Below are 23,571 nucleotides of genomic sequence, written 5' to 3' on the forward strand. Positions count from 1 at the left end.
CCTGGTTGCCTCTGGAGAGGTGGTGGTGGGTACAATGTGTAGCAGGTTCAGTTGGTAAATCAGATTACTAGCCATTGTTTAGTTGGGGAATGAGTACCTGAAAATGATCCCCATAGAGTTATTCTGTTCTGTATACCTCAGCCAAGCCTCCCATTTAGTAATTCACCAGTTGAGGGAGACAGTAACCACAATGACAAGGTCCAGCTCTTAATGCTTCTTCTGCTTGTTCTGTTCCGTGTTTCTGGGTTCTTGTTCAACATCAGCAACAACAAAATAATCCAGTGTGTTCATTCAGTAGTAACCAACAATGCGTTGCTGTTCATTAACAAAAGTCCCTTCACATATACATGGTGGAGATTTAATTATATTGAAGTGGTAGTGAGCTTGTGCACAAGACATACTTTTTATATTGTTTCTGTTAGAAACTCTGCTAATGCCCATTGAACACTGGTTGCTAAGCCACTACAGTTACTCCTAACTGTAAGGGTTGGAAATAGCAAGACTCTTTGTGATCATGAATATCAATGTGTTCTGCATACCCATGTCTTTCCCTGGAGTACTTATGGGAGGGAAGGATGATGCTAATGAGTAAGGCTTTGAAGGCAGACCTCCCTAGTGACCACTTTGCTTACCTGTGAGTGTGGCTTGTCTCTGCAGCAATGAAGTTGTGGTCTTAGTTGAATGCTAGTTATCTAGAATCTCACAGCAGAGAACTTATGAGGTTTTTGAGACAAGTGTTATATTACTGACTTGACACATTTCCTCTGTCAGATGTGGCTGCTGGTTGCTTAAAGACAGTGCATATCTTTACTCTTATGTACTCTGAGTCACATGTTGATCCTCTTTATGTGAAGTCAGTTTAACCATAACACCATCCTCTGGTGCAGTCGCAGAGGAAGAGGAAGCCATACATAGCGATGTAACTTAAGCCATCTCTTTTGCAGGCATACTGCTATGCTCTGTCAAGGGGAGGATGGACCTTTAAGGAAACATTGGGTTCTTCCAACTGTCATTCTACTGGGGCCAAGCTGCCATAATGACCAATGGGACATCAGTAATATTACACTGCATAATCTGCATAATCAGCTAATGGCTTTGTTGCTTTGAGGCAGTGGATTTGCCCTAGGTCTTACAGGAGCTGCTGAATTTATTTTAAGAATTAGGTTCAATAGCTTGGATGAGATGCCAGTAAAATGTAGCATGCTTTCGCTGCTTCAAAGCAATGGAGCTACCAGTTGCCTCTGCTGCGCTGGTGGAAAAACCATTACCATTTGACATACTACTTGGTTTGCCAGCATATCAGAATTTAATAGGAATATTAAATTGGGTTATCTGGGAAATTCAAGGATTAGATTGCTCAAAAATGTGGATCAATCGGGAGAAAGGGAAGCACCCATTTCTCAGCAAAACCATCTCAAGATTCTATAACTTGTAGCTATTCAGAGCATACTGTGTGTGTACATGAGAGAGTAACTTTCATTATTAGAAAGATGCCAGCAGGCTTAAACAGCACAGACAAAGAGGTTAATTTTACTAGAGATACCCAAGGAACCAACCTTAAATCATGGAAAACTGCCTTATGTTAAATCATATTGTTGGGCCACGAAGCCCAGTATTGTTCACACACTGACTCTCCAGGATTTCAGGCAGTGGTATATCTAACCCTGGAGAAGCCAGGGATTATACCTTGTCACTGAGCTACAGATCCTGAGCAATTCTGGTTGCCCTGTCTTAAAAAATATTTTAACATACAGGATGTACATAAATGGCAAGTCAAATGACCAGCACATTGGAATATAACACAGGATCAAACAAATCAATTAGTAGGTTCTGAACATACCAAAATGCTGTCCTCATGTTGCACCTAAGTTGACTTGTATGACTGTTGGCTTCAAGATATAGTAGTGTTACCAGAGTAGAAAACTTCCATAAAGGATTGTGACTAACAAAAATGTTTCTTCCATATGCAGAATCAATGTATCTTTGATTAGCAAATGCCAGTGACAACAACAGCAACAACATAATATTCTTTTTGTCTTGAATGTCCCAGGCTCCTCTCTTTATCCACTGTCAAAGACTGCATAGACTTTTGTGGGATGGAATAATACTGAGAGCAGATCCACTGAAATCAGTGGAAGTCACATGACTAACTTGAGTCTCATTATTTTCAATAGATCTACTTTAAGTATGGTTCTCAGGATCCGATCCCATGTTTATTTTAGAGAAGCCATTTTTACAATCCTATTGTTTACAATTCAGGTCAATATTTATATCTCAATAAGCCACAAAAATCTGTTTTTCCCCAGCATTTCCATGTTTTGTGCAAAATTTATTTCTTTTTCTAATAACTGTTTTTCTTTATTCTTTTTTCTTTCCCAGTCTCTCCACAACTGGAGTTAAGGCAGAAATCTAAATTACGATATAAGAAAATTCAAATAGCACTCAACACAACACAATCATAGAACTCTGTCTAAGTTACAACCAACTAACCCTGAGTCAAGTGTCAAAAGTTTGCTTTTGCCAGTTTCTTCTTGCTCTTCTTGTAGACAATGTGTTAAATCTAAACATTGTAGCTACCAATCTAGGGAATTATCAGTTGCTCATCTATGGAAAATAATTAAGAACAGAAATCCCAGCTATTGAGCATTCTTGCAAGAAATCCTGCCAAGCCAGCTTTACACATGGGTTGCAAGAGCATATGCAACTTCACTGGATGCATTCAGTTTAATATGCAAATTGTGAAGCGTTCCTTGATAAGCGTTATCGCACATGAAGGACTTTCTCTTCTAGTGACACATTTAACTACAATGCACGAGGCTATTAATTGAGCTAAACCGTTCCCCTGGGAAAGGCAAGGTTTAAAAATCTGACCTTCTTTCCCTCTTTCTCTGCCTCTACTCACCACCATGAGAAACACAGGCAAGCAGAGATCCTTCCTTACTTTGTCTCGCTGTTGCTCACGTTAGCTGCAGCTACGCTGTTCCTCTAGACAAGAAGGACAGGAAATGTGTGAAGGTTTGCTGTAAGGACAAATGCAGCTTTTGCTGTCTGCCTGGCATTTCTAAGGCTCTTGTCTATTCCAGCCATTCCTTTCAGGGGAAGGATGACACCAGCTCTGTGGAGCTAAATCCTGCCTCTTCTCCTAGAACAGTCCAAGGAGAGAGAAAAACCAGCAAGTAGGAGAGAGAGATTGAGACTCTGTGATCTTCATGCAAACTACCAGCCCTCCTGCTGCCAGCATTTGCTACTTCTGCCAGGAATGACATTCAGGATACGGCACTGGTTCCTCATTATGTAAGGCAGTCTAGGTCAAGTGTAGGAGAGAGACTACTGGCCTGAGCAAGCTAGTGGGGTTCCTGCTCCAGCGTAATGTTTTATGGGGGAATGGAAGTTGGATTATGACCTTTTGCTGCATCTATTTGGGTAAATGTTCTTTTTTTATTGCATGATTTAATGGTAACTATACAATGTGATTGCCCCTCCTATATGTATCATCAGCCATTCAGTAGAATGTAGTCGGGAAAATTCATGGGGGTGGGATCAGATTTGTTCCCATGTTGCGATAAGCATAGCATTTCTTACTAGTGCTTTTCAGCTTTTGAAACATTATGCAAACTGATAAATAATGGATCAGGGCTAGCTTAACAAACCTCTCTCTCTCTCTCTCTCTCTCTTTCTTTCTCTCTCCATGAAGGAAATCACTGATGATTTGACTGATTAAGCAATGAAATAATCCATTTCCTTTGAGGTGTTGCAGTCAAAATGTTATTAGAAATGGCTATTAATTACAAAAGATTTACTGCAGTTTGTGGCTCTTTGCACTGCCCGGGACCCAAATGTATTGCTTTCTTTTTAAAAATTAAGATAACTGCTTTATGTGTGTCTGCCTGGGTGTGCATGTCTCTGTTATTTTAGGTCACTAGATAATTGAGAGAGATACTTGGCTAGCAACCATTGTCTCCCTGTGTGCATTTTTATGCCCAGAATATACATTTAGGGCTGTGCACACTGCGGACAAGATTAAACACAATGACTGCTCTGCAGAGGTACAGATGTGATGCCTTGGCTGGGTGTTTTAGCAGGTGATTTCTTTAAGCAAATGCATTTATAAATAGGCTGGGCTGTGTTCTGACAGCTCAGAAACATAAGTATTGATCCCATAATGACATTTTATTGATAAGTATGTTGCAATGGGAGGGGAAAGGAGGGGAATTGGGGTTGCAGAAGGAGACTTTTACATAGTGGGTTGCAGCAGAATAGGGCCTTGGGTACTAAACAACACCCCCCTGATGCAGCAGTTTTGTGGATGGTTTTTCAAGCAAATGAGCTCATTTTGCCGGAGTGTTACGACTTAATGAGGCAGCATGATATATTTGAAAATGCCCTGGAGCTTGCAGGGTCTGTTCAGTACCATGGACAGCAGTGAAGGCAATGCTCTTCAAGCCTGTCTAAAAAGGCAGGGCAGATGAACATCCTTTAAAAGGACTGGTCATCGGTTTTTTAAAAATGGCATGCGGGCACACTGTTTACTGGGGTTTTTTTGTTTTTGTTTTTGAGACTAGCTACAGCCATCTATCTCAGGTGGGAAAATAGTCTTTGGTCAGCAAATGGTCTCATTAAATTCTGCTAGCTCGCTCCCAAGTTCTAGAAAGACTGTGCTTCCTTTTCTTTTGTGCCAGGCCTGCACAATATACGGCCCAGGGGCCACATGCAGCCCATCAAAGGGTTTTGGGACACCCACAGGGATGTGGAACAACTTCAAGGCTCCTTTGCCTCTTGGCCTCCTCATGGAGGAGGAGAGGAGGAGGAAGAAGGGCAAATGCTTGCCCTGCAAGGCTCCTCCTTTGCCAGGCTTTCTCTTGAGGAAGCTGGAAAGGAGATGAGGAAAAGGGGCGAACACTCACCCCTCAAGGCTCCTCCATCATTTGGCTTTCTCCCAAGAAGTCTGGGCAGCTCAGCTTTCTGCTGAGGAGAGGGTTAGGCAGAGGAGGAGGAGGAGGAGGAGGAGGGAATTAATATTAATTAATTCTAATTAATAATAGTAATATTAATTAATTAATATTTAATTAAAGCCTACCTACAGCCCCTACCTACTGCCACGTTGTGTAGGCCTGTTTTATGCTATGCTCCTCTAGTCTATATGGAGACGTTAAGAATCATCTGGTTTAACCATGCGATGTTGGTTATCATGTTGGTTATCATGTCTCTCACTTCTGCTGCAGTACTAAATGTGTTCATCACTGCTGTTCATTCATATCCGTGGGGGAAATTATGATGGCAGCAACTACTTAAGAGAACAATATGTCTTGCATTAAACAGGAGGAACTGAAGGATGAGCAGTGTTATCATATCAAGCAGCAAATCAACCTTTCCTTCTGATTTTAGATGATTTTCATGAAACCAAATCAGACAACTGGTACACTTTATACTGGTGTATTTTTAGCTTCCTGAGTAACATATCTTATAATTTTATGTATATTTATTGTAGAGTAAATCCTTTTAGATTCAATGGGATTAGAGTACGTATGCACAGGATTTTCAGACAGGGTTTATTTAGAATTAGGGCTCTTTTCCCTTCCCTTTTCTCCTTGTATTAAAGGGTTGTTCTGCACTGATAACTGAAATGAGTGTGTATATATGACAGGAAATTGTGGCTATATGTTTTTGTTTTTGTTTTTTTGTTTTTTGCTGAATACCCAATTAAGTTGACATACTGTTTATATCAACAGATCAGTCTGATATAAATTTCTATATTTACATAGGAATAAGTTTGAATGGTCCCAAAGAACTTTCTCCTGAAATGCATACACATGGGATAGCACTTAACACTGAAAAACAGTGCAACTCTATGCACCCCGACTTGTAAGTAAGTCCTATTGACTTCAAGGGAGCTCTCAGACAAGTGAGTTCATGTGCAGGACAGTTGGATGGATGTCTAAGCAGAAGCAAGCCCCATAGAGTTCATTGAGACTGATTCCCAGATATAGGATTTCCTAAGCCAGCTTTTTCATACAATTTACACATGTCTTCTCTGTAGTAAAATCCACTGAGTTCAATGGGGCTTAGTCCCTGATAAGTATGTGCAGGACTGCAGTCTAAATGCTTGGGTTAGCCTGTGGAGACTGTTTTCCACAAAATTCACTGTTTCCTTCACAAAAAATATTTCTCTTTGCACGGAAAACATATGTCCTACTCCCAAACGTTTGTTTTATACACCCGCATTATACGCGGGCATGCTATACGCAGACTTGAGTGTATGATTTTGAATGGAATTCGTGCCCATGATGCCCCGCGTGCTTCCGTGCCGCTGCACCATCACACGCACGAGCCCCATTCAAATGAATGTGCTCAAGTATATGCAGAATTAGCCTTACGCGGGGGGGGGGGGGTCCGGAACGGCTCCCCCGCATAAAGCAAGGGTCCATTGTATTCACTGGTGACTTCTAAATTTGCAAGAATAGAAGCATCAAGTTTCGTATCAGAGTAGGCTTTACAGTTCGAGGGTTTCCCCTCTCCAAGGAGGATGCACTTATCTTTTCATGGTGTTTGTGGGCAATTCTTACAAAAGTGGTAAACATCCCTTTGTACAAACTGTAGAAATTGTTAAGAAAGATGAACCATTTCTTAAGGATAAGTGCAGTAGTTCTTTCTTTCTTTGTAGAGGAGGCGTGTTCAAAGAATGAAGGCACTGATATTCCCTTACTTTCTTTAGTGCTGATTTCTTTTAGTCATTGAATGTCGTAGCATAGATGTTCAATGATGGCTGTGGAAATACCCTGTGAAGGCAGAAGAACCACATTTTTTAATCCAAAATGTACACACCCAGTAGTTATGACTGTTAGGTAGATTTGTAATTGGTTGACCAGGAATGACTCCTCTTCATCCTGAAAAGAAGTGACCGATGGAGTGCCATAGGGTTCTGTCCTGGGCCCAGTGCTATTCAACATCTTTATCTATGACTTGGATGAAAGAATAAATTTGCAGATGACATCAAATTAGGAGGAGTAGCTAATACCATAGAGGACAGGATCAAAATTCAAAATGACCTTAATAGATTAGAAAGCTGGGCCAAAACTAACAAAATGAAATTCAATATGGAGAAATATAAGGTATTTCACTTAGGCAGAAAAAAATAAAATGCATAGATATAGGATAGGGGATATCTGGCTTAAAAGACTACATGTGAAAGGGATCTAGGAGCCTTAGTAAACCAAAAGTTGAACATGAGTCAACAGTGTGATGCAGCAGCTAAAAATGTCAATGTGGTTTTATGCTGCATCTATAGAAGTATAGTGTCTAGATCAAGGGAAGTAATAGTGCCACTCTATTCTGCTTTGGTCAGGCCGCACCTGGAATACTGAATTGGGCACCACAATTCAAAAAGAATGTTGACAAATCGGAGCATGTCTAGAAGAGGGCAACCAAAATGATGAAGGGACTGAAAACCATGCCTTATGAGGAAAGACTTAAGGAGCTGACGAGCTGTGTATGTTTAGCCTGGAGAAGAGACTGTTAAGGGGTGATACGTTATCCCTGTTTAAGTATTTGAAGTGGTCTCATATTGAGGATGGAGCAAGCCTGTTTTCTGCTGCTCCAGAGACTACAACATGGAACAATGGATGCAAGCTACAGGTAAAAAGATTCCACTTCAACATTAGGAAGAACTTCCTGACAGTAAGGGCTGTTCAACAGTAGAACAACTCCCCCAGAGAGTGTTGGAGTCTCCTTCCTTGGAGGTCTTTAAACAGAGGCTGGGTGGCCATCTCTTGACAGTGCTTTGATTGTGATTTCCTGCATGGCAGGGGGTTGGATTGGATGGCCCTTGTGGTCTCTTCCAACTCTATGATTCTATGAATGGGACCATTTCATGTTTCATTCCAAAACATCACAGTGGAAAGAAACATAATAACCAAAAAAAAATCAATAAATAAGGAATAATCTCAGCTCAATGAACACAGAACCATGAATTCCCCTCTCTTTGCACAACCATTCATCATTCTCACTTAACATCTCTACCTCCACTCCTCTTAATATTTTTTTGGTTGAAGTCATAAGTGTTGGGCTGGATCTAAACTAAGATATGATTACTGCCTGTTGAAATAAAAGGGACTTATTTGACATTATCACTAACTTTTCATCCTGATTTCAGTGGGATGTAACAGTAGTTAACATGGATCGAAGCATTTCTTTATTGCTGATCATGGTAAAATAATAAGCAATTGCATAACAACTTTATAATCTGTCTGTCTAAAAATAACACACACACACACACACACACACACACACACAGAATTATATTTCCAGAAACATAATTATTTCTGATATAATGTTGACAATGTGTCACAATATACCATTAATTGAACTTGTACTTGATAATTTGTCTTTACCATTTCTATGTATTGTATTACACATTGTATCCTGCCTTTCCTTAAAGAAGCTCAGGGTGGGGCGTAAGCTCCTATTGCAGGCTCACAACAACACTGTGAGGTGAGTTAGGCTGAGAGGCAGTGATTGACCTAGGATCATTCAGTGTGCTCCATCGATAAATGAGAATTTGTATCTCTCTCATTGTATCTTGATACTATAACCACTAGCTGTTGGGCAGAACAATCCCAAGTGAGGTTTAGGGAAATGATGTGGTAGATTTCCACGCTTTCCCAAACCTTACTTGCTCATGCCAGCAAGGGCAACAGTGATGGGCAAACGTATCTTTCTCTACTTTTAATTCAATGACCAATCTTGGTATCTGTTTACTTATTGCTGTACTCAAGGTTTATCTGTGCCCTATAACAAAAAATAAAATACTGCTTATCAACTTTTAACAAACGAGGAAGAATGAGTTGGTGGGATGGGAAAGAAAAAGAGATTATGGTCTGGTACAGATGGGCGCTTTGTGGCATGGCAGCAGCAATTTTAGGGTTTTAGAGTGCGCAGCAACCACACACTCCCAAACCCTAGTATGTATGGATGCTGGCATCATGACGGCCTCCCATCCATATGTGGGCCGTCTTGATGTCGCCGCTGTACAGCAACCAGATGTCACTGGCAGGAAGTGGCATCATGGCAGCACCCCTTCCTGCTTGCAACGCCGCAAAAATAAGCCGCTCTAGGCGGCTTCTTTTTTGTTGCACAGCGTTGCCCCACGGTTTGATTGCTGCAGCAATGCTGTGCAGCAAAGAGGGGCGGTGTTTTGCTGCCAGTGTGTACCGGCCCATAGTTGAGTGACAAAGGGCCAGTACACACGAGCGGTGAACATTTTTAGCCAGATAATTACAGTGTTTAACTCAGGAAATGAAAATCTAAGAAATGTTGTGGCACTAATAGTGAGGAGAAATGTAGCAAAAGCAGTCAAAGGATATAATGCAAAGTCTGACTGAATCATATCAATAAGACTTCAGGGGAAAGCCATCAATATAACCATAATCCAAGTATATGCTCCAACTACAAAGGCATAATTAGAAGAAATTGAAAGATTTTGTGCTGGAGTCCAGGAGGAAGATGATCACACATCAGAACAAGACTTCTTGTTAATCAAAGATGAATGGAATACAGAAGCAGGAAACAGAACAGAATCAAAGATTCTTTGATTGGCCTCAGATCAAGAAATGTAGCAACTGATGGAATTTTCCAAGGCCTGCAGTTTGCTCACTGCAAACACAAACACAAGCAACCAAAGAGGCAACTGTACACATGGACATCACCTGATGGCCAATATAGATATCAAATAGACTACATAGTTACAAGCAGAAGATTGAGACATTCCATTCTATCTGCAAAAAAATAAGACAAGCAAATTGTGACACAGACCATGAACTGCTCATTAAAAAAAATTAGAGTAATGCTAAAGACCACTAAACCAATCATCATGCCTAAATACAAAATCCCTGTAGAATTTAAAGATAAAGTGAAATGTAAAGATAATGACAAAAATAAGTCTGCAGTATTAAGCCTAACTGACTGGGAGCCAGAAGAACTTTAGACTGAAGTCAGGAACATTTTCATGGATGAATGCAAAAAGACACTATCTGAAGCCAAAAAGAAAGAGAAGCCTCAATTGATGACAAATGAAACTCTTCAAGCAATTAAGGACAGATGAGAAGCAAAAAGGAAAAGTGACAAAAATAGAGTCAGAACTCTGAATGCAACTATTCAATGATTAGTGCCCAGGGACAAAGAGAATTATATACTGTAATAGTCAATGCAGAGAAATAGAAGATAACAACAAAAAAGGAAGAACAAGAGATTTCTTCCTCAAAATTTTAGAAATCAAACAGAAATTGAAACCAAGAGTGGGGATGCTCTATAACCATCGGGTGATTAGACGCTGATGAAGTTGTGAAAATTGGAGGAAAGAACATCAACAATTTAAGTTATGCAGAGGATGCCACGCTATTAGCAGAGAATAGCAAAGACTTGGAACAATTACTGAAGAAAGTCAAGGAAAAAAGTGCAAAGGCAGGTTAACAGTTGAAAACAAAAATAATTACCACATATGATTTATATAACTTTAAAGTAGACAATGAAGACACGGAAACAGTTCAAGATTTTCTATACCTTGGTTCAGTCATCAATCAGAATGGAGACTGCACCAAGAAATTAGATGACTAGGTTTTGGAAGGGCAGCTATGAAAGAACTAGACAGTATGATTGTGACAGCTGGACAGTGAAGAAAGCTGATAGGAAGAAGATCAAGTCATTTGAAATTGTTGCTAGAGAAGAGACCTATAGATATGGTGGACTGCTAAAAAGACAAATGAATGGGCTCTAGAGCAAATCAAGCCTGAATTCACCCCAGAAGTCAAGGTGGCTAAACTGATACTGTGGTCCTTTGGCTATATCATGAAAATACATGATTTACTAGAAAAAGCAACAGTGCTCAGTAAGGTAGAAGTCAGTAGGAAAAGAGGAAGACTAAACTACAGGTGGATAAGCTCAATCAGGAAGACCACAGCCCTGAATCTGCAAGACTTGAGCATAGTGCATGATGTTAGGGAGATGAAGATCTCTCATTCATAGGGCTGCCATAAGTGAAAGTCAGTGGCAGTTAACAATAACAACAATACTTCAGGACAGCCTTTCCCAACCTGATACTTTTTAGATATTTTTGATATAAAATTTTTTATGCTCACTATTCCCAGGCAACAATCAGATTATGCATTTTGTAGTCCATGAAAGGAGAAACTCTAGATTAGAGGAAGGCAACTTTAACAAATGAGCTAGTAACAAAATATGCTCCCCTAAATGTCTGCTCCGTGAACACTTTAATGATGGGACGCCTCCATGACGATTTAATCACGGGGACAAGCGCAACTGGCGATCACACCCTCGTGCTTTAGGGATGATTTAGCAATGTTTTAGGGACGGTAAGCCTCCATGTGATAATCTCCATACCCACATGCATAGAAGTCAGCATTGGGGACTCCTCTACAAGTACAGGCATGTTTTTTTTCGTTTGACTATCTAATTTCCTATCTTAGGTGGATTTCTTTGTGACAACCAAGTACATCTTGGTTTTTAACCTTACCAGAGTATCCTGTTTTATAGCAATAGCTCAGATGCACTGGGGCACGCTGCATGTTCTGCATAATTAAATACCAATAATTTCCTACACTAAATTCAGCAGTAACAATCTCGACATCATTCTCTCTAAATCATATGATCTGGCCCAATGCTAAAGTTGTAAACAATGATAATCACTGATAATGCAATAGTTGTAACTGATTAAAAATGCCAAATATTAGCGTTTCATTCATTGTCAAAACTAAGGTTCCAACCTCTGCTACTTTCAACTGTCACCTGGATTAGTTAATGTAGTCATTTGCAAAGATCAGATCAACAGAGGCTGACTAATTATTGTAATGATTTTCATTTTATTTCATTTTTTAAATTTGTATCCTGACTCTTGTCACTCAAAACAGGGATGGCTTCAAGAGGAATTAAACAAATATTTAATGACAAAGAGGGCTGTCCCTACAAAACAAAACAAAACAAAACAAAACAATGCAAAACAAAACAAAACAGGACAAAACAAAACACACTGCCCGAGCACCTCACTGTAACAGATATATCTACAGTACTGGAGCACTTCATATAGAGTCTGACAAGACCATATGTGTGAGAGGCTGTGCAGTTTGGCAGAACAAATGATCCCTTGATCCATTAACTGTTGGACCACGATGCTGACAGAGCTAGACATGTCAGGGACAACCCAAGATATTTTTTCTGCCTAAGGTGGTCATACAGTACCTCCAATCACTCCTGTCAAGGTACACAGAACCCAGAGCTCACCAACAAATTATTTTTTAGCACATTAGGCAAAAACTCCCACAAATACCTCTTCCTCACTATAGAAAGACAGTTAGAAAAAAAAATGTTAACAATCTGCTGCCTTTCCATGACCACCTCATTGCAAGCCTAACAGCTGAGATGTCAATCTCATTTTGCCTAATGGCAGAGTAGGGTCTGGTCATTGTATTTCAGCCTACCCTACCTAATGTAGTTGTGGTGGTGATTGGAATGGTGGGATATAATAATGATTGTGAGAATAAGAATACACAAAGACTCAGCTGCACCATGTAGTGTCTGGTGGCAGTAAACGATCAAACAGACATCCTGCTGCCACTGTTAAGTGGCCTGCTGGGACTGATTCTCTTGCTTGGGACTCCTGGGACCATTGCTATATGCCGTCCTGGTTACTCACGCTTTGTGCTGGATGAGACACGACTGCCCTGCCTCCATGCTGCAGCATAAGCAGCAATGTGCTTTCACAGCAGGCAAAAGATGCAAAGTATTGGGTTCTCTCTCTCCTTACCTGTGGCAACTCAATTCCTCCTTTTTATATGGGAGCAGGAAATGTATATATAAGGTGATGGTGGTATGTAAGCCAAGCTATTGACCAGGTCTTTGGAAAGAAGCTTGATTTACCTGCTCAGTATCTTTACCAGACCTCAAAGTTTATTTTCATTGCTTGGTGTAACTGTGAAATTGCCTTCCCTACCATCGTGACAATCATAGAGCTGGTGGTCGATTTTCTGCCCCCATGACTCTCCAAGAGCCCCACAGATTACCAAAAATGCCCAGAACAACCACTAAACTTGAAAGTGGCTTGTCACCCACTTCTGGTTTGGGAAAAAATGATATTGTTGTTGTTCTTAAGTGTGAAACAGTGCCAGGGGCCCCACAAACTATACTGTCGTCCCTACTTTCAAACAGGCAGTTACCCTGGTTAATGATTGTCTTTTTTAAAGTGTAGCATTAGTTCTTGGATATGTGTGTGTGAGAGAGTGTGTTTGTGTGAATGGTGACCTCCTTCTGACCGATAAACAAAACTAATTTGAACCTTGCACTCTGGAGTTCTACTTTTCAGAACTGGTATACACAGGCTCGATCCCTGCTGTAATTTGCCCTTTTGCTGCTTTCAAATTAAGCTAATATAATTCCCCCATTGAATAATAATTCCCAGGATCCTGGGCAATGGCAAACCTCTGCTGAACAAATACTGCCATGAAAACCCTATAATAGTTTCACCTTAGGGTTGCTGTAAGTTAGAAGCGACTTGAAGACACGCAGCAACAGCAGCAACTTCTAGCATTACGAGAACAGAGGCAGGAAACTCCCAACTCCACCTGTATATAACTACATCTAATGTCACCGAGTGAGTAAATGCTGTGATACATTATCCACATAGGGCAGAGTGAGCAGATTTTTTTTCCCCAAGAGGGCTTTTCAATGACAGAATCTAGCAAGTACAAGTACGTTTCTATACCACTTATCAGTGCACTTAAGCACTCTCTAAGCAGTTCACAATGTGTAGGCTAATTGCTCCCAACAATCTAGGTAGTCATTTTACTGACCTCACAAGGATGTAAGCCTGAGTTGAGCTTGAGCCCCCTGGGACTGAACTCGCAAGCTTATGATTTGTGAGTGAGTGGCTGCAGTACAGGCATTTAACCACTGCACCACTAGGGCTTCTACTTGGAATCACAATCAACAAAATCTTCTACTGGGACCGAGGAACCTGTGATCCTCCAGATTCTTCCTGTGGTTGTAATGGTAATGCTTTACCATTAGCCTGGCTGGGGCTGATGGGAACTGGAGTGCAAGAACATCTGGAGCACCACATATTTCCCAGCACTGCATTAAAACATTCTCTGCAGGCATCATGACCATTTAGCCATTAGTTCAGGGATGCAAGTGAAGTAAACAGTGTGTTTTGTCCTGCAAACCAATCTCAGCCACTAACTTGCTGCTTTGGCACAATGGTCACCAAGGAAATGCACACCCAAGATGGTCCATATGTTATTTCTTACCATCTAGTCATTCGCCATCAGGGCCAAAGCTCATCATGCTCCTTCCCATCCTGTACTTGTCCTACACACAACCAAGCTTCAGTACTGCCAAGCTCAGGCCTTTCAGAAACACTAAACATTCAGCCCTAGGGGAAGAAATAATGTGAAAAGAAAGGGAGGAATTTAAAGTAGCAGTGATGAAATTAAATCGCCTGTCAACACAGTGAGCCCACAGTAAAATAAAGTATTACATCTTATTTTCACCAATATGCATGTTTAAAAGCAAGTAACATAAAAAAATACAGTAACATCATTTTATCAGGCAGTGCTATGCATCTTAAAGCAATTTGAAAAGGTAAAGAGCAAACACAAATGGTGCAAAATATGCATCTGCAGCAGTGTTTGCTCCAGTACCACATGCGTACTCAGAGCTCTGAAAATCTCCTTTTGGGAGGTCTACATTGCCCAGCTTTTTTCAGCCAGCATGCTCACATGGCATCCTGTCAACTGCCAAAATAGATACAACCAAGAACTAGAATTCCACAGACCACTGTCTTAAGAAACTGGCTCAGCAGGGTATAATCATGCACTGCTTTACCTGAAGAACTATAATCCAAAAAGGGAACTTTCCAAGCTCTGGGTATACATGTGATACTTTCCAATGTCAGTGTTGTGCAAAGTGCTAGCACTGTGCACATTTCCACCAAACAGTTTAGGTAGTGGCAATCCACTTCTGTGAGGACTTGTGTACTTTCTACCCTTCCCCTGGAAACTGATTATGAAAAATCTGCACTTCTGACTGTAGATTAAATGACACTGAATTCAAAGGGACTTACTGTAGTTTAAGTCCATGTGTAGAGGATTGCACACTAAACATGGCACTCTGGCAACTGCCAAAATAGATAGAACCAAGAACTAGAACTCCACAGGCCACTGTCATAAGAAACTGGCTCAACAGGGTATAATCATGCACTGCTTTACGTGAAATGTCCACATTTCAATTAAGGTCCTTGCATAGTGGAAAACAGGATGACAATTTTATTTCAGTATGTTTTAAATTTATTGAGACTGAACATGAAGAATCAACCCCGTTTTGGGAGAAATGTATAATTGTTGACAATATTGACTATAGAACATAACAAGATACATGTAGAAAAGACATGAGGAGATTATTTTAAAAAAAAAGTCAAGAAGGGAAGACAACAAATAAATTAAAGACCAATGCTCTTCACAGTTCTTTGTATTAAGAAAAGTATGCATCAGCCTTGATGCATAGCTTTTTTTGTACTGTTACTGAAATTTTATAATAAGATCTTTTAAAATGCCATAATATTTTAACAACAAAGAATCCTGACATGGTCGCCTTAGTCGATGATCTCTGTCTGGGCATCGACAGGGGAAGTGTGACCCTGTTGGTGCTCTTTGACATCTCAGCGGCCTTTGATACCATAGACCATGGTATCCTTGAGGGAGCTAGGTATTGGGGCTCTGCGCTCCAGTGGTTCCGGTCCTACCTCTCAGGTAGATTCCAGATGGTGAGGCTGGGAGACAGCTGCTCCTCTAAGAGAGAGCTAACATCTGGCATCCCTCAGGGCACCATTCTATCCCCCATGCTATTTAACATTTACATGAAGCTGTTGGGAGAGATCATCCAAAGACATGGGGCATGGTGTTATCAGCACGCTGATGACACCCAGATTTATCTCTCCATGTCTCCAACTATTACAGCAACTAAGGACGGCATCTCTCCTCTGGATGCCTGCCTAGGGTCAGTAATGGGCTGGATGAGGGAAAACAGACTCAAGCTGAATCCAGAGAAAACGGAGGTACTCGTGATAGGTATCCCAAGTCCAGGGATGGAGATTTGTCAGTCTGTCCTGGACGGGGTCACACTTCCCCTAAAGGACAAAGTTCATAGGTTGGGAGTACTCCTGAACTCATCTCTACAGTTATCATCTCAGGTGGATGCAATGGCTAGGAGTGCTTAGTACCAGCTTCGGCTGATACACCAACTGTGTCCCTACCTGGACCGAAAGGACCGTGAAACAGTAGTACGCGCACTGGTAATCTCTCATCTTGATTTCTGTAATGCGCTTTACATGAGGCTACCTTTGTACCAAGTTCAGAAGCTTCAGCTAGTTCAAAATCCGGCAGCCAGACTGGTCACTGGAACATCTAGATCAGACCACATAACACCGGTACTAAAATCCCTTCATTGGTTGCCGATTAGCTTCCAGGCGCAATACAAAGTTTAAAGCCCTAAGTGGCTTGGGTCCGAGTTACCTGAGGGAACACCTCTTCCTACATAATCCGCCCCACACTCTTAGAACATCTGGGAAGAATTTATTAGAACACTCAAAGATCAGATTAACAACAACTTCCCACAGAGCGTATACAGCCATAGCCCCTAAGTTATGGAACAACTTGCCGGAAGAGATCCGTCTTATTACTACCTTAGATGCTTTTAAGAAGGCACTAAAGATAGATCTCTTCCAGCGGGCCTACCCACCCGATCTTCTATGAAGAACCTAAGAAAACCCTACTTTTGGCTGTAATACTGCATGTTAGATGATGTTTTTATTGTTATGAACTGTATTTTTAAGTGATGATATTTTATTGTAATCTAGATGTTATTGTGGTTTTATGCTTGTTATTGTGGTTTTATGTTTGTAATCCCGCTTCGATCCATTGGGAGAGGCGGGAAATAGAAATAAAATTTATTATTATTATTATTATTATTATTAAAGTCTTTAAAAATCATTTAATAGTGATATTAGTTCCTATAGTTCTCCAGTGGCATCACTAGGGGGTTCAGGGGGTGCAGACTGCACTAAGTGACATCTGACAGAAGGGGTAACACCCAGTCAATCCCTCCTCCCAATGTGGGGTGTATGGTGATGGTGCTGATTCACACCCCTTCTCTACTGCCCTATCTCTCTTGGTTGAGGAAGACAAGGCATTTGAGGAAGGACAAGTGCATGCCTGCCCCTCCCACCCTCACCCATGCTTTGGCTGGCTTGTGGCTGGTCTCAGGCACCCTGCATTGGGTAACACCAACACTAGGAACACCACTGTATTTCTGAATTATAGATTCCCCAATTCATGCAGTTGCTTTATAGACTTAGAGTGCATTTAGGTGCTTTATCAAAATATATATTTTATATTTTATGCTATTTCTCCAGGCTTTTCATTTGTTGACTTTTCTTATCAGAGGCTGTAACAATTTGCTTTATTTTTTACAATTAAATATTTGTAATCCTCCATCCTGATCCACAGCACTGAATGCAGCAATAAACTTGATGAAGGTCCATTCCCCAACCCCCATTTGGGTATCGTCCTGTTCAGAAGACACACAGCCCAAAGCCCAGTTCTGGTGCAGGCAGTCCTGACCATGTCCCCCATATGCCACACTAGAACTGAGGCATAACAAGGTCATAACAGAGTAAAAAAAATTACCTGTTGTTCTGGATCTTCTGGGAAGAACTGGGAGCCCTCGCCCCCTTCACCAAGGTGGCTGTCTACACAAGCATCCCACTGGGCCTTCCAACACATCCGCCATCATTGCAGGTCACCTGTTCTGAAATCAAAACAAGGTGTCCAGCATGTGACCATCACATCATTCTGACCTCAGAAGTGAGTGACCTGCAGTGGTGGCAGATGTACTGGGCAATCCAGCACAGATGGATGACCTGTGCAGACAGCCACTGCAATTTGGTAACAGAAAGTGAAGTAACTGGGGGGGGGGGGGCAGCTGCATGGCCAGGATACTCTGGGCCGTCCCTGGAATATACTGGCCAGTGCAGACAAGGCCAAACCCAGGGTCACACAGATTTTCTTTTCTCTTTCTACAAAACCTCCATTTACGGTAGCTTTCTAGATGAAACTTCTATACAGTTCTAAATTTATTAATTATAGGTGCAAATTTATGCAAGCCTACTTAGAAGTAAATCCCCAATGAGTTGAATGAGGGCTTTTGTTATTGTTGTTGTTAACTACCCTTGAGTGGTCCTCAACTCATGGTAATCTTGTTTATGAAACATCTCCAACCTCCCTGCATCCTTCACTGTTCTGCTTAAGTCTTGTAGATTCATGCCTGTGACCTTCCTAACTGAGTCTAGCCATCTGGTGTGCAGTCATCTTCTTCTTCTACTGCCCTCTACCTTTCTTAGCATTAGTTTTTTCATTTTCTTTTCAAGTGAATCATGTCTTCTCATGATGTGGCCAAAGTATGACAGCCTCAATCTTGTTTTCCAAGGAGTTTTCAGGCTCGATTTGTTCTAGGTCCCACGTATTTGTCTTTTTGGATATCCACACTATCCTCAGCACTCTTCTTCAGCACTACATGAGTTTTTTCTTATCTTTTTTTTTTCTTCATGTCCTGCTCTCACATCCATACATAGGGATGGGGGATACTATGGCTTGGATGATTCTGACTTTAGTGCTCAGTTGTATGTCTAAATTCCTTTAGGGTATTATCTAGTTCTTTTGTAGCTGCCCTTCCCATTCCTACTTTTCTTATTTCTTGGTTACAGTCACCATTCTGATGCATGTTTGATCCAAGATACAGGAACTCTTTATCTTTCAACTTCTTCGTTGTTCACATTGAACTTATATATTTCTTTTGTGGTCATTTTCTCTGTTCTCTTTACTCTTGTGTAAATCAGTATTGTAGTCTCTATGACCGGAATATTTGTTTTGGTATTCCCTCAGCCCCTGCTTATATATTTTCATAACTCACTATAAGAACAGAAATAATTTTCTGAGCCCATATTGCTTTTTTTGTACAGTCATGGGATAGCAGTGTGCAGGAAGTGGTCTGCACACATAATTAGATGAGGAGTGGTGTTTGTAGATGAAAATCTTCTCCCTGACCTAGCTACTGTGGTGGTACATCTGCAGTCCTCTTAAACTTGGGAGGGGGGGATCTGATCAGAGATGTACAGGACAGCATGTAGCAACTTTTGAAGTGTCAAGTGTTGGTGGCCATTACAATGAGACTATAGATGTGACAAGTGATGGTGACTGTTATATTATATGGTGTTATTTTCTTAAAAGTGCTTGAGATTACTTTGGCCACAGTACTATCAGTCTGATAATAACTGTATTGATCTCAAAGGCATCTCTTTTGAGTCCATGTGTATAGGATTGCACTAATAAATATAGTACTTTAACAGCAAAGAGTGCTGTTTCATCTTAAAAGTGCACAAATAAACATGTTAGTCTTTAAGGTATTACAAGGGTCTTTGTTGTTTTTCCTGCTTGGCTTGCCTGATTTGGAAAACAGCCTTTTACATGTCTTTGGCCATATAATTAAGCAGTGGAGAGATCTACATCTATTGTTAGCAGCCAATCTATCTATGCAGCAGAGTCCGTTTTCCTGGACTGTTGCTGTACCATTCTATTTTGAGGCAGGGGGGTGCCAATATTCTCTGTGGATCTCAGAGAGGAGGGTTCTAGGCTAACCTAGTTTTCTCTGTACATGAATCTATTCTCAAATGTGGATTTCCTCCACCTGCAGTCTGATGTGGAACATTCCAGAAAACACAGCATCGTGTGATCCTGCTGCATGTGTACGTCAGCTCTATTCCAGAGTCTGTGGTACAGTACTAGATGAAAGAAGATGGAAGGGAAATTTTGTTTTAACGGCAGAGAGCAACATCTCTGAAACCATCTGAAGGGTTAAATCTTGGTCTCAGACATTGGTGGCACTGGAAGGGTGAACTGCATCCCTTCCAATCAGCAAAGCAGGGAGAAATCCTGAAAAGAACAAATACAAAGGTTCTAGAAATCTTTTCATTTTATAACCTATTTCAGTGGGTCACATTTAAACTTCTTTGGATTAGGGCCCATTGTGGCTATTCCCAGATATATTTTTTTAGCTGCTCTGCTGAAGAATTTTTAATAAATAAATAAATATCCAGAACACAGAGTATAGGTTCATTAATTTTGCCAGTAGATGGTGCTGTCCTTTAAAGATGATATGTACTCTTTTTCCCCCTTCTTCCCCCCCACTCCCCCCCAAGCTATTTGCTGATTTGTATTAGGTACCATAGAGTGAGCCTGAGAACAGAAAGCCTAGACTGAAGCAGAAGGGATACTGCAGAGGTCTCTCTCTCTCCATCCCTCCTTCCCTCCCTCCCTCTTTCCCCCCACCTTCATCCCTACAATGAAAATGCAGCACTTTTTTGTGTGTGAATACTTGGGAATCTTTTTGGACCAGGCAGTCAGAGGAACTGGATTACGATAGCACTTCCTCACAATTGTCATCCCTGGATCCTTTTTCCTTTCATTCATATTGTACATTTGTAATGCTTGCTAATGACCAGGTAAGGCAGATGAACATTTTGCTCTTACAGACCCTGTCTATTTTGGGTATTTTCCCCCCTTTTGAAGTATTTATGGAAATGTTTGCTCTGGGCATAGCGCAGAAAAGATCATTTATTTGGGGATTCTGCTGAAATGTCGAAAGATGAAATAGGGTCGGTTTCACAGCAGAGCTATTTTGTTGCATGCTGTACTTCCCTTACCTTACATTTTCTGGGTGCATGCCAGTTCCTTTCAGCATTTCCCCATTTGTTGTTGTTGTTGTTGTCATTGTCACAGTTTAGATGCTCCTGATTGTTGTTTAGGAATGCTCTCGCTCTCTTTCTTTTGGAGGTCAAATTGTTCCTTAGTCTGAAGGATATTCTGTAGACGTATCCCAAAGTCGACTAGCCAGGCAGAGCCTAGCACTGCAGGGGTGAAGAGCTTTTCTCATTCTCACTCTTTTTTGGAGGAGACTGTGTTTCACAGGTCCAATGTCTTTTCAAGGTTTATTTGTTGCTCCCCCCCCCCCCCCAATTCCATTTTCTTTGTTTTCACTAGAGGGAATCAATTTTTTAATGAGGTATACATTTGACAACCCTTGGGTTTCTATAAAGAATGTTAGGGATGCTAAATGCTGCAGATACAACTGTGTTCATAGTCAGGAATCATAGAATCATAGAATCATAGAGTTGGAAGAGACCACAAAGGCCATCCAGTCCAACCCCCTGCCATGCAGGAAATCACAATCAAAGCATCCCCGACAGATGGCCATCCAGCCTCTGCTTGAAGACCTCCAAGGAAGGAGACTCCACTACACTCTGGGGGAGTTTATTCCACTGTCGAACAGCCCTTACTGTCAGGAAGTTCCTCCTAATGTTGAGGTGGAATCTCTTTTCCTGCAATTTAGCAGGTGAACATCAGACCCTCCTGCTTCTTCTCTAAAGTATGTACCTGAAACCCAATCAAAAATGTTTGCCTTGACTTCACCAAATCCCACCATCCTCATCCCCAGTACTTTCAGCTTGGCCAGAGGTTCATGCTGGTAAACTACATGTTAGCCTAGATACCTTGAGTGGAGTTCACAATTTCACCCTTGCTCTAAGGTCACAAGGTCAGATAGGTTTGCCCCAAAGCACTAACTCTACATGTGAGATGTCAGCATTATGGGTGGCTATTCTGAGCTCTTTATTTTCCTCTTGGAAGTAGAAGTCCCAGGCATCACCAGCAGGGCCAGTCCTACCATTAAGCTGAGTGAGGCAGCTGTCTCAGGTAGCAGATGTTGAGGCAGCAGGAGCACTTCCCCAACCACTCTTCCTGGGCTGCCCAGTCTGTGTCAGAAAACGATACTTTGCCTTATATGAGATTGTTGACCTTGCAAATGTTGAAGCAACATTCAGTTTCTTTCCTGTGTGTAGAACGGAGTGGCTGCTATCCTGTCTTTACCATCAGGCAGCAAAATGTCTTGAGCTGGCCCTGATGACCCAATGGGTATTATCCAAATAAATAGATAAGCAGAGCATAGCAGAACATTGTAATACTTAGCACCATTGAAAAACACTGCAGGCCTTTAAAGAAAAGGTTAGCAGGTCTTCAGTTGCATTAGTGTGATTTGACCAAGTCAAGCACAGCAGCTAACTTCATTACTATCTAACCTATCTTGGTACTGTGTTGCATAGAGTACTTTCCATGAGTCCCAATAAGGATTTGCATGATATCTCATTGTTATGCATGATATCTCATTGTTATGGCAATCAGTTTCCTGTGGTGAGTCTCTGACCCACACAAAAACCAGCTTGAATTCTGGATATAGCTGGTCGTGTAGAAAAGAACAGGAATTGCTGGCAAAGAAACCCTCTGTCTGATCCTGATGTTTTCCTTGGTAGCCACACTAGCCCTCTATGTGTTGTTGGACTAAAAATGCCATCATTCCTTGCCATTGGCTCTGTGAACCTGTTGAGAGTTGCCATCCAACAATACCAAGAGACTACAAGTTGTCTATGCTGCACGAAATATGACAAGAAGAGGGTCAGGTATAAAGAAACATCGTGGCACAGCATTCTAGACCAGCTTTCAGTCTTGTTGGTCAATGGCAGGAAGAGATGTATGGAGATGTGGGGCACAGTCTGTTGCATGCTGTGTCTTTATTAGTGCCTGAAGATGTGAATGAGAAGCTCAACAACAACCAGACTGGCCACGTGGTATAGCTGGACATTTGTTTTCAATGGCGGTGGGTGATGGTGGTAATATTTTGTCCATGGTGTAAAGCTATTCCATTGTACAGTCTAACATTTGTTTTCAATGGCGGTGGGTGGTGGTGGTAATATTTTGTCCATGGTGTAAAGCTATTCCATTGTACAGTGTAACACTGACTAGGAATGGCACTGAGTATTTTTTGTTAAATGTGTCTTTGTTTTGATGTATGGTCTCACCTGCATAAGACTGCATCAGAGCAATCACATGGGGAAGAGAACATTTGACATTCACCAGAAGTCTAGTTCACTCAGATCGTATCACCTGTATTCACCTCTCTAGACTTTCAGCATTGCCCCATATCTAGAAAGGTAACCTGAGAAAGCTGCAAGATAGATTAGCTCTGGCTTTGTTTGTAACAGAAAATAGACAAGATGGTTGTTCAAACAAACCTTAAATATTATTTGAAACAAAAATGAATCCATAATTACCATGGAGTCTGTGGCACAGAGGACCTCCTCCATGAAGAAGGCTTTTCAAGGTTTCACAGTATGTAAAAGGTGGTTTCCCCTGTAGTAATCTGGCTTTTCAGGCCAGCTGGATTTCATTCCATCAACTTTCTCAGGAGAACCCTGTCCTTGGAGACTGTCCCCAGTGACTTCATTCAGCACTTAGGTACTAACAACATGCTTTTCTCCATCATCCTTGCTTGCAGGGGCTTTCTGCCTCCTGATAATCCACTTTTTGTTCGTTCCCTAACTGATTAATCCAACCAACTCAAAAGTCT

The 23,571-nt window shown here is 41.3% G+C and overlaps 1 protein-coding gene across 4 annotated transcripts in view; it reads left to right on the forward strand.

Annotated features, from left to right (window-relative positions):
• Nucleotides 1-3,005: 3,005 nt before the first annotated feature.
• Nucleotides 3,006-23,571, forward strand: part of LOC149313805 (sodium channel protein type 1 subunit alpha) — a 154,164-nt gene continuing 133,598 nt past the window's right edge. For all 4 annotated transcript variants that reach the window (XM_089519822.1, XM_089519824.1, XM_089519821.1 and 1 more), the window contains exon 1: nt 3,006-3,423. The gene's annotated coding sequence lies outside the window, so the exon portion shown is untranslated. The remainder of the gene's footprint in view (nt 3,424-23,571) is intronic.

The sequence above is a fragment of the Sceloporus occidentalis genome, unplaced genomic scaffold (genome assembly GCF_023333645.1).
Source record: "Sceloporus occidentalis isolate IW3139 unplaced genomic scaffold, rSceOcc1.0.p SCAF_4, whole genome shotgun sequence".
Lineage (NCBI taxonomy): Eukaryota > Metazoa > Chordata > Lepidosauria > Squamata > Phrynosomatidae > Sceloporus > Sceloporus occidentalis.